The following is a 17,062-nucleotide window of genomic DNA, read 5'->3' as shown; positions in this document are numbered from 1 at the left end:
CCTCGATCTTCTTGCGACCATACAGTCTCGTCAGCGTCAACTGATTCCAGCAATCATTCCTGCCAAGTCTTTCTGTACTATCGCAGAAGGAACATCCAGTTTCTCGTAGTCCTAGTACACGATCACCTTCAAACTACGTGAGCTGTTGATAAACCTAACCTAGCCTAACCTAACCTTATGGCGTCTCTTACGCGACTGGCGCGAAATTTGAATAGACGTCATCTTTCAGATGTAGAAACACATCTACCAACTTTCATTTATGTCACACAACACCTTCTTGGTGTTGCGATTTTTTTTCCGTCAGTGTAGTTGGTCTGACGTTATTGTTCATACAGCTGATGTATCAGTTCCACAAAGTATCAATCATCTTAAACGCTGAGGGTGTGTTACAGCTCTTTGGATTTTTCCAATTTCTGGGTGGTGATCAGAAGTAATGTCCACCACACTGTCGTCAACTCAGGGTCACCTTCTATGCCCTTACGTATCGCTATGTCCAAATATCAGATCAATGATTAGTTTGTATTGGACAATGGGTAGGCTCGAGAGGTCCCGCATGGTAGCGTCAGGATCTTCCTTCAAGTTAAACAGTTGTTCCCCCTTCAGACTGGTTCTGCTTGAGTGCTATATCAGGTGTTTTGCGTTGAGGTTGCCGCTGAGACATGTTTTGTCGAAACTGTGAAATATAATCTGTAGGTCTTGAGGTATTAGTTTGGCATACCAATGTTACTTGTCATCTTGTTGGCCTGATGGTTACTGGCGTTGCCTCAAGTTGTTGTAATGGTTGTAGCCTTCCTCCCCGATGCGTGATGTTGTTGAGGAGGAAAACTGCCGTCTCACTTCCTCTTCTGTATTGTCTGTCCGGTCTATAACCTGTCATATTCCGTAGCTGGAAAATTTCAGACACGCGAAGATGTGTTTCTGTTAACAACAGAGCGTCAGTATTGTTAGCAGAGACAATTTCCTGTAATTCTGCTTTCTTGTTTCGAAATCATTTGCATTCTAGATGCACATGGCCACACCATACATAATACCATACAGTAATATAATACCATATAGTAATGCCCGCCCGGTTGGCCGTGCGGTCTAACGCACGGCTTTCTGGGCGGGAAGGAGCATCTGGTATCCGGCACGAATCCGCCGGGTGGACTCGTGTCGAGGTCCGGTGAGCCGGCCAGTCTGTGGATGGTTTTTAGGTGGTTTTCCATCCCTTTATTCCGCCTCAGCTACACGATGTCGGCGATTGCTGCGCAAACAAGTTCTCCACGTACGCGTACACCACCATTACTCTACCACGCAAATATAGGGGTCACACTCGTCTGGTGTGAGACGTTCCCTGGGGGGTCCACCGGAGGCCGAACGGCACAATAACCCTGGGTTCGGTGTGGGGCGTTGGAGGGGTGAAGTGGACTGCAGTAGTCGTCGTGGGGTTGTGGACCACTGCAGCTGCGGCGGGGACGGAGCCTCTCCGTTGTTTCTAGGCCCCCAGTTAACATACAATACAATACAATACAATACCATATAGTAATATAGTACCGTACACAATGGAAAGAAGATGTACAAAAAGGATTTAACTTTCTACATCTTCTTTCCGTTGTGTATGGTACTTTTAGTCGACAAGGTCCGCTAGTTCTTCGGCTAAGATAATTATCTTAATAATGTTGTCAGGTACTTTCCTCAGCTTCCTTCCCAAGTTGATCAATTTTTGGAACAAGCAGCTGTTTTTTTGACGATGTTAACAGTTAGCCAATGTCTGATAGGGCTTCATCAGCTTCCATTTTTTCCGTGTTGTAGTCTGAGTTTATTGCCATCTCGTCTTCCCGATCGCTCGGTACACTTGAATACAATTTTCCTCTTGAGGGCATTCTTTTTGATGCATATTGGTGTTTGGTTTCTCTCCTTATTGATGTCCTGGCTTGTGTCGTTACAGGTGGTTCTGTCGTCGTTGATGGTATCACTATTTTTGGTTCAGGAAAATTGCAGCTTTTGGTTTAACATTGATTCGTACCATGTGGACTGCGATGGCTCTCCTGGACTTTCTAGCGTCCTTTCCAGTTTGCTGAATGACAATACTGTTTGCAATTTTGGGCATTTGATTGGTTTATCCTTCGGGTAGGTACAAGCTTCAGTATTGTGGGATCATCCGTACCTAACGCATATTGCCGGAACCCAGCAATAGTTTCTTGTATATGTCTATCTTTGACAATTTTTACACTGATGGGGGATCTCCCTTCGAATATAATTTTCTGTTCTAAATTTTACGCAAGTTACGTATTTGACATCATATATGGCATCTATATTCTGATTTTTTGGCAGAGTACCCGTAAATACTGGTTGCAGAACCAGTTGCCTAGTTTTGGAATCCTTCTTGTGATACTGGTGCACTTCTCGGACCGTGAAGCCTTTGTTTCGAAGTTCGTGTAGGACGTATTCTTCTTCTGTATCCGGTGGCGGGTATTTTATTACCTCTTTCAATTCTCTTTTGTCTGGTTGTTGATATGTGTAGAACAATATTTTGTTGACTTAGCAAAAATTGAATCCTCTTGCATAGTCTTCCACGCTGTCGACGTGGTATCACATGTTTGTCTCCTTTGAATGTCGCTAAGAAGGTACTTTCTATCACGTCTTTGATTATCTTTGTGCGTTTTGTATGGTTTGCATCGTAGTGCATTACCAGTGGTGGTATCCATTGTTTCTTCTCGACGTTGTCTTGTGTCTCTGTGACCTGTTGTGCAGGTGGTTCGCTTGAGGCTGTTCTCAATGCGTAATATTTGTTAGTTGCATCGTAGTGCATTACCAGTGGTGGTGGTATCCATTGTTTCTTCTCGACGTTGTCTTGTGTCTCTGTGACCTGTTGTGCAGGTGGTTCGCTTGAGGCTGTTCTCAATGCGTAATATTTGTTAGTTGCATCGTAGTGCATTACCAGTGGTGGTATCCATTGTTTCTTCTCGACGTTGTCTTGTGTCTCTGTGACCTGTTGTGCAGGTGGTTCGCTTGAGGCTGTTCTCAATGCGTAATATTTGTTAGTTGTCTCGATGTTCAGCTTCATTTTCCTTGTTCATGTGTCGGTTGCACTGTCGCCAAGGAGAGATTTTGATGAATTGTTCGTCATAGTCGTCTTCTTCTGTTGTGTCTTGGTTGGCGTCTACTTGCACTTCCATTTTTTCATGTGAGTGTGAAACGTCGCGCCAATCTCCTTCCTTCGCTGCATTCCTTTTTATTTATTTTTATTTCACACCTCTAGTTCCGTAGGACCAAATCTCCAAGGTCATGGAACGTATCATTACATGAAATTACAACATAAAAGTAATAACAGATAAAATAGAATGTTTATGAACCTAAATAAGACAGGCCATAAGATTATGTAAACGTAATCAACAATGAAACACAGGAATCAGTTTAATTTTTCAAGGAACTCCTCGAAAGAATAGAAGGAGTGACCCATGAGAAAACTCTTCAGTTTCGATTTTAAAGCGCATGGATTACTACTAAGATTCTTGAATTCTTGTGGTAGCTTACTGAAAATGGATGCACCAGTCTACTGCACGCCTTTCTACACAGGAACCAAGGAAAGGCGATCCAAATGCAGACTGGATTTCCGCCTAGTTTTAACTGAGTGAAAGGTGCTAATTCTTGGGGATAAGCTGATATTCTTAACAAGAATTGACAGTAAAGAGTATGTATATTGAAAAGCCAGTGTCGGAATACCTAGACTAATGAACAGGGGTCTACAAGAGTTTCGCGAACTTACACTACTTACTGCCCGAGCTGCCTGTTTATGAGCCAAAAATATCCTTTGAGAATGGGAAGAATTGCCCCAAAATATAATACCATACGTCATAAGCGAATGAAAATAAGCAGAGTAGACTTCTTTTCGTGTCGAACTATCAGTTACTTCATTTACCGTTCGAATAGTAAAAATGGCAGCATTATGTCTTTGAACAGGATCCTGAACGTGGGATTTCCACGACAGTTTACTGTCTATCTGAAAACCTAGAAATTTGAACTTTCAGTTCCACTAATCATATGCCCATTCTGTGAAATTAAAACGTCGGATTTTGTTGATTTATGTGTTAGAAACTGTAAAAACTGAGTCTTGCTGTGATTTAGCGTTAGTTTATTTTCTACAAACCATGAACTTATATCTTGAACTACACTATTTGAAGCAGTGCCAGCGTTGCACACAACATCCTTTACTACCAAGCTAGTGTCATCAGCAAATAAAAATATTTAAGAACCACCTGAAATACTACAGGGCATGTCATTTACTGATCCCTGGGGACACCCCACCCCCCCACCCACCATTTAACTGTGACCAATTCAGACCCCACATCATAGCCATTCTCAATGCTGTCGAGAAAGACCGTTTGCTGTCTGTTATTGAAGTAAGAGGTGAACCAGTTGAGAGCTACTCCTCATATTCCATAATCGTCCAACTTCTGGAGCAATATCTTGTGATCAACACAATCAAACGTCTTTGTTGTTGTTCTGGTTTTCAGTCCTGAGACTGGTTTGATGCAGCTCTCCATGCTACTCTATCCTGTGCAAGCTGCTTCATCTCCCAGTACCTACTGCAGCCTACATCCTTCTGAATCTGCTTAGTGTATCCATCTCTTGGTCTTCCTCTACGATTTTTACCCTCCACGCTACCCTCCAATGCTAAATTTGGGATCCCTTGATGCCTCAGAACATGTCCTACCAACCGATCCCTTCTTCTAGTCAAGTTGTGCCACAAATTTCTCTTCTCCCCAATCCTATTCAATACCTCCTCATTAGTTATGTGATCTACCCACCTAATCTTCAACATTCTTCTGTAGCACCACATTTCGAAAGCTTCTATTCTCTTCTTGTCCAAACTATTTATCGTCCATGTTTCACTTCCATACATCTACACTCCATACAAATACTTTGAGAAACAACTTCCTGACACTTAAATCTATATTCGATGTTAACAAATTTCTCTTCTTCAGAAACGCTTTCCTTGCCATTGCCAGTCTACATTTTATATCCTCTCTACTTCGAGCATCATCAGTTATTTTGCTCCCCAAATAGCAAAACTCCTTTACTACTTTAAGTGTCTCATTTCCCAATCTAATTCCCTCAGCATCACTTGACTTAATTCGACTACATTCCATTATCCTCGTTTTGCTTTTGTTGATGTTCATCTTATATCCTCCTTTCAAGACACAGTCCATTCCGTTCAACTGCTCTTGCAAGTCCTTTGCCGTCTCTGACAGAATTACAATGTCATCGGCGAACCTCAGAGTTTTTATTTCTTCTCAATGGATTTTAATACCTACTCCAAATTTTTCTTTTGTTGCCTTTAGTGCTTGCTCAATATACAGATTGAATAACATCGGGGAGAGGCTACAACCCTGTCTCACTCCCTTCCCAACCACTGCTTCCCTTTCATGCCCCTCGACTCTTATAACTGCCATCTGGTTTCTGTTCAAGTTGTAAATAGCCTTTCGCTCCCTGTATTTTACCCCTGCCACCTTTAAAATTTGAAAGAGGGTATTCATACAGTAAAGCTGCATGCCCTCGGGAAAAATTACGGCTGTAGTTTCCCCTTGCTTTCAGCCGGTCGCAGTACCAGCACAGCAAGGCCGTTTTGGTTAGTGTTACAAGGCCAGATCAGTCAATCATCCAGGCTGTTGCCCCTGCAACTACTGAAAAGGCTGCTGCCCCTCTTCAGGAACCATACGTTTGTCTGGCCTCTCAACAGATACCCCTCCATTGTGGTTGCACCTACAGTACGGCTATCTGTATCGTTGAGGCATGCAAGCCTCCCTCCAAAGGCAAGGTCCATGGTTCATGGGGGGGACCAAACGCCTTAGTTAAATCAATTAAGATGCCTAGCGTTCGAAACCTTTTGTTTAAACCATCCAGTATCTCAAAGAGAGAAGAGAATTTTCAGTAACTTCAGAAAACAGTGATGGCATAGAAATAGGTCTAAAATTGTCTGTATTATCCCTTTCTCCCTTCTTATAAATCGGCTTTACTACTGAGTACTTTAATCGTTCAGGAAACTAACCATCCGTAAAGGAAAAATTACAAATATGGCTAAGTACAGGGCTAACATGTGCAGCACAGCACTTTAATATTCTGCTAGGTACTCCATCATATCCATGAGAGGCCTTAGTCTTCAGCGATTTAATTATTGACTCAATCTCCGCCTTGTCAATATCACAGAGGAATATTTCAGACACAGCCTAGGAAAGGCATTTTCCAAGAGAGTTATATGATTCCCTGTAGAAACTAAGATTTTATTTAATTCACCAGCAATGCTCAGAAATTGATTGTTAAATACTGTACATATATCTAACTTATCAGCAACAGAAACATTTTTACTACTAACTGACTTTATATCGTCGACCTTGTGCTGCTGACCAGACACTTCCTACACGACTGACCACATGGTTTTAATTTTATCCTGTCAATTAGCTATTCTATTTGCGTACCACATACTCTTTGCCTTCCTAATAAAATTTTTAAGCACCTTACAATACTGTTTGAAATGAGCTACTGAATCTCGATTGTGACTACTTCTAACATCTATATATAATTCCCACTTAGTTCTACATGACATCCTTATCCCACTAGTCAGCCACCCAGGCTGCCTTTTGCTGCTAGTACCTTGTTTAGCATGTTCTAATCGAAAGCCACTTTCAAAGAGCATGACAAGTGTGTTAAGGAAAGCATTGCATTTGTCATCTATTTTATCGTCACTGTAAACATCCTGCCACTCTTGTTCCTTAACGAAGCTTAAAAAACTCTCTGTTGCCGTTGGATTAGCATTTCTACATGGTTTGTAATTATTCACAATATTTCTTTGAGTACAAAAACCTTTTAGTGTTAAAATTTGTGCATCATGGTCTGAAAGGACCTTCACCATTTTACTAACAGCACCCCTGCACCCTGGTTGGAAAAAAACACCCTCTTCATCAGATCATATGAATTTAGGAGATCTTCCAACATCCTTTTTCTTGCACAATCATATACAAAATTAATATTGAAGTCACAGTATATAACTAATTTTTGGTACTTCCTAGAAAATGAACCAGAACCCTCTCTAGCTTGAGTAGAAATGCTCTGAAATTAGAGTTAGGTGACCTATAAATAACAACAATTAGAAGTTTAGTTTCACTAAATTCAACTGCCCCTGCACAACATTCAAATACCTAATGCCGTGATACGTCTACGGACTCATATGGAATACCGTTTAGCACGTACATGGCTACGCCCCCACTTTGCGAAGAACCCCTTGAAAAACAGCCATTTAATCTGTACCCTGATAAAAGAAGCCTCTGAATTATTAAATTATTTATGTGGTGCTCCGATATACCAACAATGCCAGAGTCAACATCTATAAACAGTTCACTTACTTTATCTCTAATACCTCTTATATTTTGATGAAATATGCTAATTCTTTCACTACTTGGATACCTGACCTCCTTTTAAGGTGGTTCCTATGTTAGAGGGACTTCCTTTAAGCAGGGATACCTGTCACAAGACTTCAGTCTAAAAGAGGTGCAGCTCTAACACCAACTGCTACAGGAATTTTTCCATGAGTGGTCTCACCATCGCCCACTACACAGTCACCTATAAGTTTCGCCAGCCTCCCCTTCCCATACCTATTGATGACGAGGTGTTAGGTCATCAGGCGGAGGGATACTAGGATTCAAGTAGTGCCGGCACAGCAGCACTATATCCAGCTGATGTATCGCCCCCACATACTGCAACAGCTATCGCAGGTTTGCAGGCGCCTTGACAGGATGGCAATCCAAAGTCCTCTGTAGTGTGATGTGTGGTCGGATCGTACGGCACCAGCCGTAAGCCACTAAGACCTCTTACGTGTGTTGTTATGAGGGTAACGTATAATGTGTAGAATTCCTCATTAGATGTAAGAGAGGGCCTGATGGGCCTACTCTTACCAGCGTAAACAAATTAACAAATCATCCTATGGAGCCAGGGTTACTGAGTCCTTTAAACTATGGTATCGTAATATGCAAAAAAATGGTTCAAATGGCTCTGAGAACTATGGGACTTAACATCTATGGTCATCAGTCCCCTAGAACTTAGAACTACTTAAACCTAACTAACCTAAAGACATCACACACATCCATGCCCGAGGCAGGATTCGAACCTGCGACCATTGCGGTCACGCGGCTCCAGACTGAAGCGCCTAGAACCGCACGGCCACAACGGCCGGCTCGTAATGTGCAGCACAACAGCTTTTGAATCAGAGTAATGACGCATGTTTTTGCAAGAATGTGTGTCGTCAACACAAAGTCCAAACCAGAGGCTCAGACAACTCTGCGACGGTATTGGATGCGAATTTCTCGACCTCCGCCATCGGGTGCAGAATTGTAGGGTTCCCTTTAATAGGTCAGGCGTACACTACACGCAGGAAGCGGTTTCTAGGGTAGCGGAGTACGTGTGGCGTGCACATGGGGCTTTTTTAGGTTAGAGAACCCCTCCCTCGTGATAAAAGACGATTTGCGTGTTAAATCAGCCACAGTGACCTCGGAGAATCTTGGTGCAGAATTGGAGGGTTCCCTTTAATAGGTCAGGCGTACACTACACGCAGGAAGCGGTTTCTAGGGTAGCGGAGTACGTGTGGCGTGCACATGGGGCTTTTTTATGTTAGAGAACCCCTCCCTAGGGATCAAAGGCGATTTGCGTGTTAAGGGGCTCCGGAACGCCCTATACTTGCAATGTTAAAATAACGCTTATAAATTACATCTTTCCTCACAAAGTATTTGAGGTAGGAAGTTGAACTTTTTACAGATTATTTATTGGAATATGGGCTACCACTTAACACAGGGATTTTACAAAATTTTAGTTCAGTTATTAAAGATGATTTTTTTTCAATTGTAATGAAAATTCACAACATTTTTTTGCAATTTTTTATTTATATATTCAATAATATACAGTTTTTTGGAAAAAGGCTGTGTTAAATTATGCAGAAGGTACTGTGTAACATTTACTGAAAGTTTGAAACAAATATGTTTGGAAGATCCTTAGAAAACATGTAAATTAGTATGAGAAAATAAAAGTTTTGGGAATCGAGCGACAAAGATTGGATTAACTTTTTAGTGCATTCCAGGTCCATAGGATGGATTATCTTCATCCTCTGCAAACTCCTACTCCACCTTCCTCTTGTTCCTCCTCCTGTTTACTCTTGTTTGTATTTCTAGACTCTTTACAGCCCTGTCTGCAGCCCGAAGGCGTTCCTTGTCTAAAGCAAGCATCGGTCGTTGTTGTGTTCGTAGATTTTGCTACCATTTTCTTCAGTTGCAGTTACTGCAACACTGTTCCAAAAGGTGGTCATGTATGAACACTTATCACATTTCAGTTGTATTTCACTAGCAAGTCCTACGTGCTTTATTATGGAGAGTTCCAGACCAACTTCACTACAATGAATACATCTTACACAGTTTGAACATATTCCTTTCAGAACCGACATATCAAATATTTCATTCACATCCGATTCGCCCATAAAACATTCATAGTTTTCACTCATTGAACCAAGCTTCTTCTGTGAAGTATTTTCTTTCCCACTTTGACTGCTATGGGCAGGTGTACTTGAGAGGTTAGGTTCACTCACTTGGTTATCGTCTTTATTGTTTACAGTAATAACACATACCTTTGGCTTTCCAACATTTCTCCTTTTCTTAAAAGCCTTCAGAGGATTTCTAATAACTTTACTTTTACTCATTATTACACTTCAACAAAACAGAGACTCAAGAAACAGAATAAATTACGAATATTTTCGAGATAACGACAGAGTAAATAAACATGAAACAGTCGACAATCACACCAGCGATATATATTGAACCATCACAGGTTAGCCACAACACATACTTTATCTCACATCACTAAAATGTACCTGATGAACACGGACGTTAATAATAACACCATTTGACAGCAGTTTAACAGCGCCACAGTGGGTCACGCCCATGTAGAACACATTTCAAAAAAAATTTAAAAATAGTTGTAGTCTTCGGAATTGAATAAATTATATATCTATTAAAAGGTAATAGTCTGCAGATTCAGAAAACGCAAAAAAGTAAAAATTGAACTTTTCATGATTTTTAGCCTTTCCGGAGCCCCTTAAATCAGCCACAGTGACCTCAAAGAATCTTGGTCCTCGCAGTTCAGAGATAGAAAAGATTAATATGATTTTAGTAAAGTGCAGAAGCATCCAAGGCAAGGTCCCAAAATTAGTATCGCTTACTGAAGGTTGTAATGTACAGACAGTATTTGCAACAGAAAGCTCGTTGAAACCAGACGTCAATGACAACGAATGTTTATCGTAAGGATAGGTTAGTCGTCAATGGTGGCGGCGTGTTTATTGCAGTAACTGGTTCAAAATGACTCTAAGCATTATGGGACTTAACATCTGAGGTCATCAGTCCCCTAGACTTAGAACTACTTAAATTTAAGAACATCACACACAGCCATGCCCAAGGCAGGGTTCGAACCTGCGACCGTAGCAGTAGCGCGGTTCCAGACTGAAGCGCCTAGAACCGCTCGGTCACAACGGCCGGCTATTGCAGTAAAAAATTCGATAAAATCTAGCGAGGTTTTCACGGATTCCGAATGTGAATTAATCTGGGTGAAATTGTGTATAAAAAAAAAAAAACAGACAAAAACGGTGATCGGATGCTTCCATAGATCACCTGGGTCAGGATCTGCAGTTGTAGGGCGCTTCAGACAGAACTTGCAGAATATCATTAGTAATTTTTCAGATCATGCCGTCGTAATAGGGGGTGATTTCAACTTGCCAGGTGTACATTGGGAGTGTTATGCCATCAAAACAGTGCCAGAGACAGGAATTCGCGTGGCATTGTTCAGGATGTCTTGTCTGAAAATTGCCTTGAGCAGATAGTTAAAAGAATCGACTCGTGAGAGTAACGTCTTAGACCTCCTGGCAAAATACAGACCTGAACTTATCGAATCAGTTAACGTAGAGGAACGTACCAGTGATCACAAGGCTGTGACAGCATCTATGACGACGGGTCCTACAAGGAATGTTAAGAAAGGTAGGAAAATATATTTGCTCAGGAAGGATGACAGAATACAAATTTCAGAGTATCTTAGTCAACATCAAATATTCGGTGATGAGGACGAAGACGTGGAGAACAAATGGAAAAAATTCAAAGGCATCGTTCAATATGCCCTAGACAAGTATATTCCGAGTAGGGTTTTAAGGGATAGGAAAGATCCACCATGGCTTAATAGCCGTGTTAGAAAAGCGCTACGTAAACAAAGAGAACTTCATCTCAGATTCAAGAGAAGTAAAAACCTAGCTGACAAACAAAAGCTGAACGAAGCGAAAATGAGCGTAAGAAGAGCAATGAGAGAAGCATTCAATGATTTTGAAAGTAAGACGTTGTCAACCGACCTGAGTAAAAACCCTAATCATCTATTCATTTTCTCAGCGACCACACCGGCACCGAAACGGAAGATAACAGAGAGAAAGCCGAAATAGTGAATTCGGTCTGCCAAAGTTGTTTCACCGCGGAAGATCGTAACTCTGTCCCTCCTTTCAATCGTCGTACGAACGTCGAAATGGCAAATATGGAGATAACCGATTGCGGAATTGAAAAGCAGCTGCGATCGCTTAGTAGCGCAAAAGCGTTACGACCAGATGAGATACGTGTAAGATTCTATAAAGATTATGCGAAAGAACTAGCTCCCCTTCTGGCAGTAATTTATCGTAGATCGCTTGAGCAACGAAAGGTACCTAATGACTGGAAAAAAGCAAAGATCATTCCCATTTTTAAGAAAGGCCGTAAGACAGATTCACACAATTATAGATCTATATCGTTGAGTCAATCTGTTGTAGAATTATGGAACATGCTTTATTCTCAAGAATTATGACGTTCTTGGAAAATGAACATCTACTCTATAAAAATCAACATGGATTCCTGCAGAACTCAACTCGCTCTGTTTCTCCACGAGATCCACAGCGCAGTGGACAACGGATCTCAGGTTGATGCCGTGTTCATTGATTTCAGTAAGGCATTTGACACCGTCCCGCATTGCCGTTTAATGAAAGAAATACAAGCTTACGGAGTATCGGAGTAGACTTGCAATTCGATTCAAGTCTTTCTTGCAGACAGAACTTAACACGTCGATCTTAACGAAACTATATCGGCAGATGTAAAGGTAATATCTGGAGTACCACAGGGAAGCGTGATAGGACCGTTGCAGTTTACAATATACAGGGTGTCCCAGCTATCTTGTCCACCCAAAATATCTCTGGAACAATAACAGCTATTGGAAAACGACTTTCACCGGTATCAATGTAGGGCTGGGGCCCATGAATGCACATATTTGGAAACATTCTAAAACGAAAGCATATGTGTTTTTTAACACAAACTTATGTTTTTTTTAAATGGACCTCCCATATTTTTTCTTCAGCAATCCATAGCATGACAAAGCACATACACAATGGCGTTGATTGCATCGCAATATCCCCATTACATCCCGAGATATTAAGACGCGAAGTTGACGCTTGAAACATCCGACATGCGCTGCTAGCGCACGTCCTGAGGCTCAGGCGTGAACCCCATGCTGCCCGTAATCGCGATGTGACTGACATGCGTAATCACACTTCCATACTTATCAAGAGGTCCGAAACGAATAATACGGTCTGCTGCCATCCTGCATTAACGTCGTACATTCCAGCAGGTATTTATCCCATAGGCTAGAGGTGATGCGGTTCTGTAACATATCTGCGTACCGCAACGTTAGTCACAAAGTTAACTTCTCTTATCGTTAATCCGTTACTAAAAAGGTAATGCCTTTCAACGTTAAAACTTTACTTTACTGTAGATCTAGCGCAAATGACAGTTAATCATTCACTCGTAATAGTAAAATTCATGTTGATGGTTTTAGTGAAACGAGCAAGTGGACTAAAAGTTTTACCGTTGTTTAGGTAAAAATGTTTTGATTTGGGAAGTTCAGGTAGGACATAGAAGAGGAATGTAAACATGTTTAACCAATTAGTTTTATTATCATATAATTATCAATGTTATGTTTATCTAATGCGTTAAATGACAAATTGTTGCAAACAAATGTTTCTTAACATCACTGGGTAAAATGGCCCTTTGTAGAAACTTCCACTGTGATACCAGCACTACATACTAAACATAGCGTTCACATCTCATGCTCAAAGTGATGCCCATTGGCTTGCATACATAGAGTCACTCTGCGGATGAAGGATGCCCTACTTCGTGCTACTGTTTCCTCTTTGATGGCTGTACAAGCATCAATAATGCGTTACTTCATGTCCTCTGGTGTTGTTGGTTCATGTTGGTAAACAGCATCCTTCACTGCTCCCCAAAGAAAATAATCCACCGGTGTAAGGTCCGGAGATCGGGCAGGCCACCTAACTGGGCCACCTCGTCCAATCCACCTACCAGGGAACTTACGGTTCAGAAGTCGTCGTGCTCGTAAGGCGTTATGTGTAGGGCATCCATGCTGATACCACATGACCATTCTCCGGTTGAGAGGTATGGTGTCCAAGAGAACAGGAAGGTTGTGTCGTATAAATCTGCAGTATTGTCTGCCATTTTGGATGCCATTTATAAAGAAAGGTCCGATAATGGTATCTCCAATAATCCCACACCAAACATTAACTTTCCACGGACGTTGATGCTCTACCTGACGGAGCCATTTTGGATTGTCTGCGGACCAATAATGCATATTCCTCATATTGACAATTCCTTTGTTGGAGAATGATGCCTCGTCGGTAAAGAGAACATCTGCAAAAAAATTTGGATTAGTCAGAAGTTTTTGCTGAGCCCACCGACAAAATGTTACCCTATTGCGGAAGTCACTTCCATGAAGATCCTGGTGTAAATGAACATGGTAAGGATGAAATTTATGACGTTTAAGAATACGCTGTGCACTTGATTTCGACACACCAACTTCACGTTCAATTTGAAGTGTGCTGATTTGAGGATTCACAGCTATGGTAGCGAGCACAGCAACTTCAGCACGTTCATCTGTGCGTGATCTAGGACGATGTCGAGGTCTTGGATTTAAGCTTCCCGTTTCGCGTAGACGAGATGTGAGACGACCAAACATCCGGCGCGAAGGCGATGGCTTATCAGGGAATCGTCTTCTGTACAGTCGTTCCTGAACAGCGTTTCGTCCACCTACAACAGGATACAGTACAGGTATGTAGAGTAGGGTAGAAAACAGACATATTAACTTAATAATCATAATGTTCGCTTACAGTACTATCAACAAACAAGCAATCTCATAACGTATTTCCCATCAACGTACAATCTTCATAGATCAGCAGTATTTCTACCATATCTTCATGTGTGTGCATTATACTGTACAGAATAAGTTCCACAACACAACGTTTATTCACAATATGTACTACCTCCGTGCCGTCACTAGATTACTCTGATGCACGACTACACTGGCAAGCGGTGTACTGCACGCCAAAGCAACAACAAATGGGATGCTCGGAGGGTGGTGGAGGACAGGAGTTTGCATGGGTCGCAAATCATAAACAAGGCGAAGTGGTAACTGTGGCAGTAGTGGGAACTACGTTGGACACTTGACCAGGTAGAGCCAGGCCCTGCGCGACAGGCACAATGGGTCATATAACGCATTAGATAAACCTTATTTTGGGTGTGCAGAATAAATAAGACAACCTGACGGGTGTACACCGATCGGTACTGGTTCATATTGTGTACGTAGATACGTAAAAGGTTAAGAGGGACACCATTATGTGCTTATGAGAGTTGATGGCAGCAGATCGTATTATTCGTTTCGGACCTCTTGATAAGTATGGAGGTGTGATTACACATGCCAATCACGTCGCGATTACGGGCAGCATGGGGTTCACGCCTGAGCCTCAGGACGTGCGCTAGCAGCGCATGTCGGGTGTTTCAAGCGTCAGCTTCGCGTCTCAATATCTCGGGATGTAATGGGAATATTGCGATGCAATCAACGCCATTGTGTATGTGCTTTGTCATGCTATGGATTGCTGAAGAAAAAATATGGGAGGTCCATTTAAAAAAAACATAAGTTTGTGTTAAAAAACACATATGCTTTCGTTTTAGAATGTTTCCAAATATGTCCATTCATGGGCCCCAGCCCTACATTCATACTGGTGGAAGTCGTTTCCCAATTGCTGTTATTGTTCCAGAGATATTTTGGGTGGACAAGATAGTTGGGACACCCTGTATATAAATGATCTAGTAGAAAGCGTCGGATGCTCTTTAAGGCTCTTCGCAGATGATGTAGTTGTCTATACCAAAGTGACAATGCCAGAAGATAATAAGAATTTGTAGAACGACTTGCATAGAATTGATGAATGGTGAAGGCCCTGGCAGTTGAGCCTGAACGTAAATAAATGTAACATATTGCGCACACATAGGAAATCGACTACTGCACAGCTACACTATTGATGACAAACAGCTGGAGACAGCGTCTGCCGTAAAATATCTAGGCGTAACTATCCAGAGCGACCTTAAGTGGAATGAAAAGCAGATACCAGACTCAGATTCATCGGAAGAATTTTACGAACATGTAACTCATCCACGAAAGAAGTGGCTTGTAAGGCGCTTGTTCACCCGATTCTTGAGTACTGCTCATCTATCTGGAATCCCTATCAGGTAGGATTGATAGAGGAGATAGAGAAGATCCAACGAAGAGAGGAGCGTTTAGTCACGGGATCGCTTAGCTGGCGAGAGAGCGTTATGGAGGTGCTAAACAAACTCCACTGGCAGACGTTACAAGAGAGGCGTTGTACATCAGGGAGAGATTTACAATTGAAATTTCGGGACAGCACTTTTCAGGAGTCGGACAACATATTACTTCCCGCCCCCCACACATACATCTCGTGTTGACCACGAGGAGAAAATTCGATAAATTAGAGCCAGTACAGAGGCTTACCGACAATCATTCTTCACACGCACTATTCGCGAGTGGAACAGGGTTGAGGAATCAGATAGTGGAACCGAAAGTACCCTGCGCCACACACCATTAGGTGGCTTGCGGAGTATGACGTAGGTGTAGATGAACACGGGTGCGAATTCGTGGTTGGTAGGTGGGAGCGGGGGTGGTGGGAGGCGGCAGATATTTTGGTAAAAGCATGTATATTTTTACATACTCGTATATTAATTTCCGAATATCTAAGCTAACTTACGGAAAATAGAGGAGCATGAAACTAAGTATCTCTATAAATTAAAAGCTATGTTCAAAACAGGGTCGTTTTCAAACTGTTTGCATTAGGGCCTGTTTACATGGAAGGGGTTGCGGCATATCTCCCGAACTGTGTGTCGTACAATGATATATTTGTTGTAGATACATTCAGGGGCAAATGTGGATACTGTCTGCGAAAAGTGTTGCGAATGAAGTTGGTAGCAACGAAGTAATAAATTTAAACATCTTGTGTGATCCAACAGTTTTTAACGTATTGTTTATGACGTCGTATCTCCTGACGTAATTTTTCTGGTACGTTCAGTGGTATATGTGAATACTGTCTGTCTACAAAATGTGTCACAAATACAGTTATCACTAAAGAACTAATAAATAAATTATAACGTCATGCTTCAGTGGTAGTTTTACTGTATGAACAGCTCACAATGTCTTTGAAAGCAAACCACAAGTTGACCAAGAGTCCAGTGTCAGTGGTGAAAAGGAGACTGTTTCATCAATTAATTGTTTCGAAGCATTTTACACTGTCATTTGTGGAGCAGCAGCGTAAGTCTTCCGTAAGTGGAATTTGAGTGCAAAAACATGACTAGTCGGCTCTCCAGAAAACAAGGCAAAAGTATCAGAACTTTTAACATTCAATCATTTTTGTTCATTACATAATTTAGCGACTGTTTGTTATTCTTTTTCACTTGATTAGAGGTTTCTTTTCTGAAAACGTACAGAGTGAAGAAAAACTGTTTGATAGTAAAGGCCGAGCAGGATAGGGAATTGAGCAAGATTTTCCAAATAACCATAGGTCATAAATGCATCGTTGTGTAAGAACGAGCAAATCGACATTAATGTTGCTAGGGTAGCATTTAGCACCTTTGAG

The sequence above is a fragment of the Schistocerca americana genome, chromosome X, assembly GCF_021461395.2.
Source record: "Schistocerca americana isolate TAMUIC-IGC-003095 chromosome X, iqSchAmer2.1, whole genome shotgun sequence".
Lineage (NCBI taxonomy): Eukaryota > Metazoa > Arthropoda > Insecta > Orthoptera > Acrididae > Schistocerca > Schistocerca americana.
Note: the sequence above shows the minus strand (reverse complement) of the source record.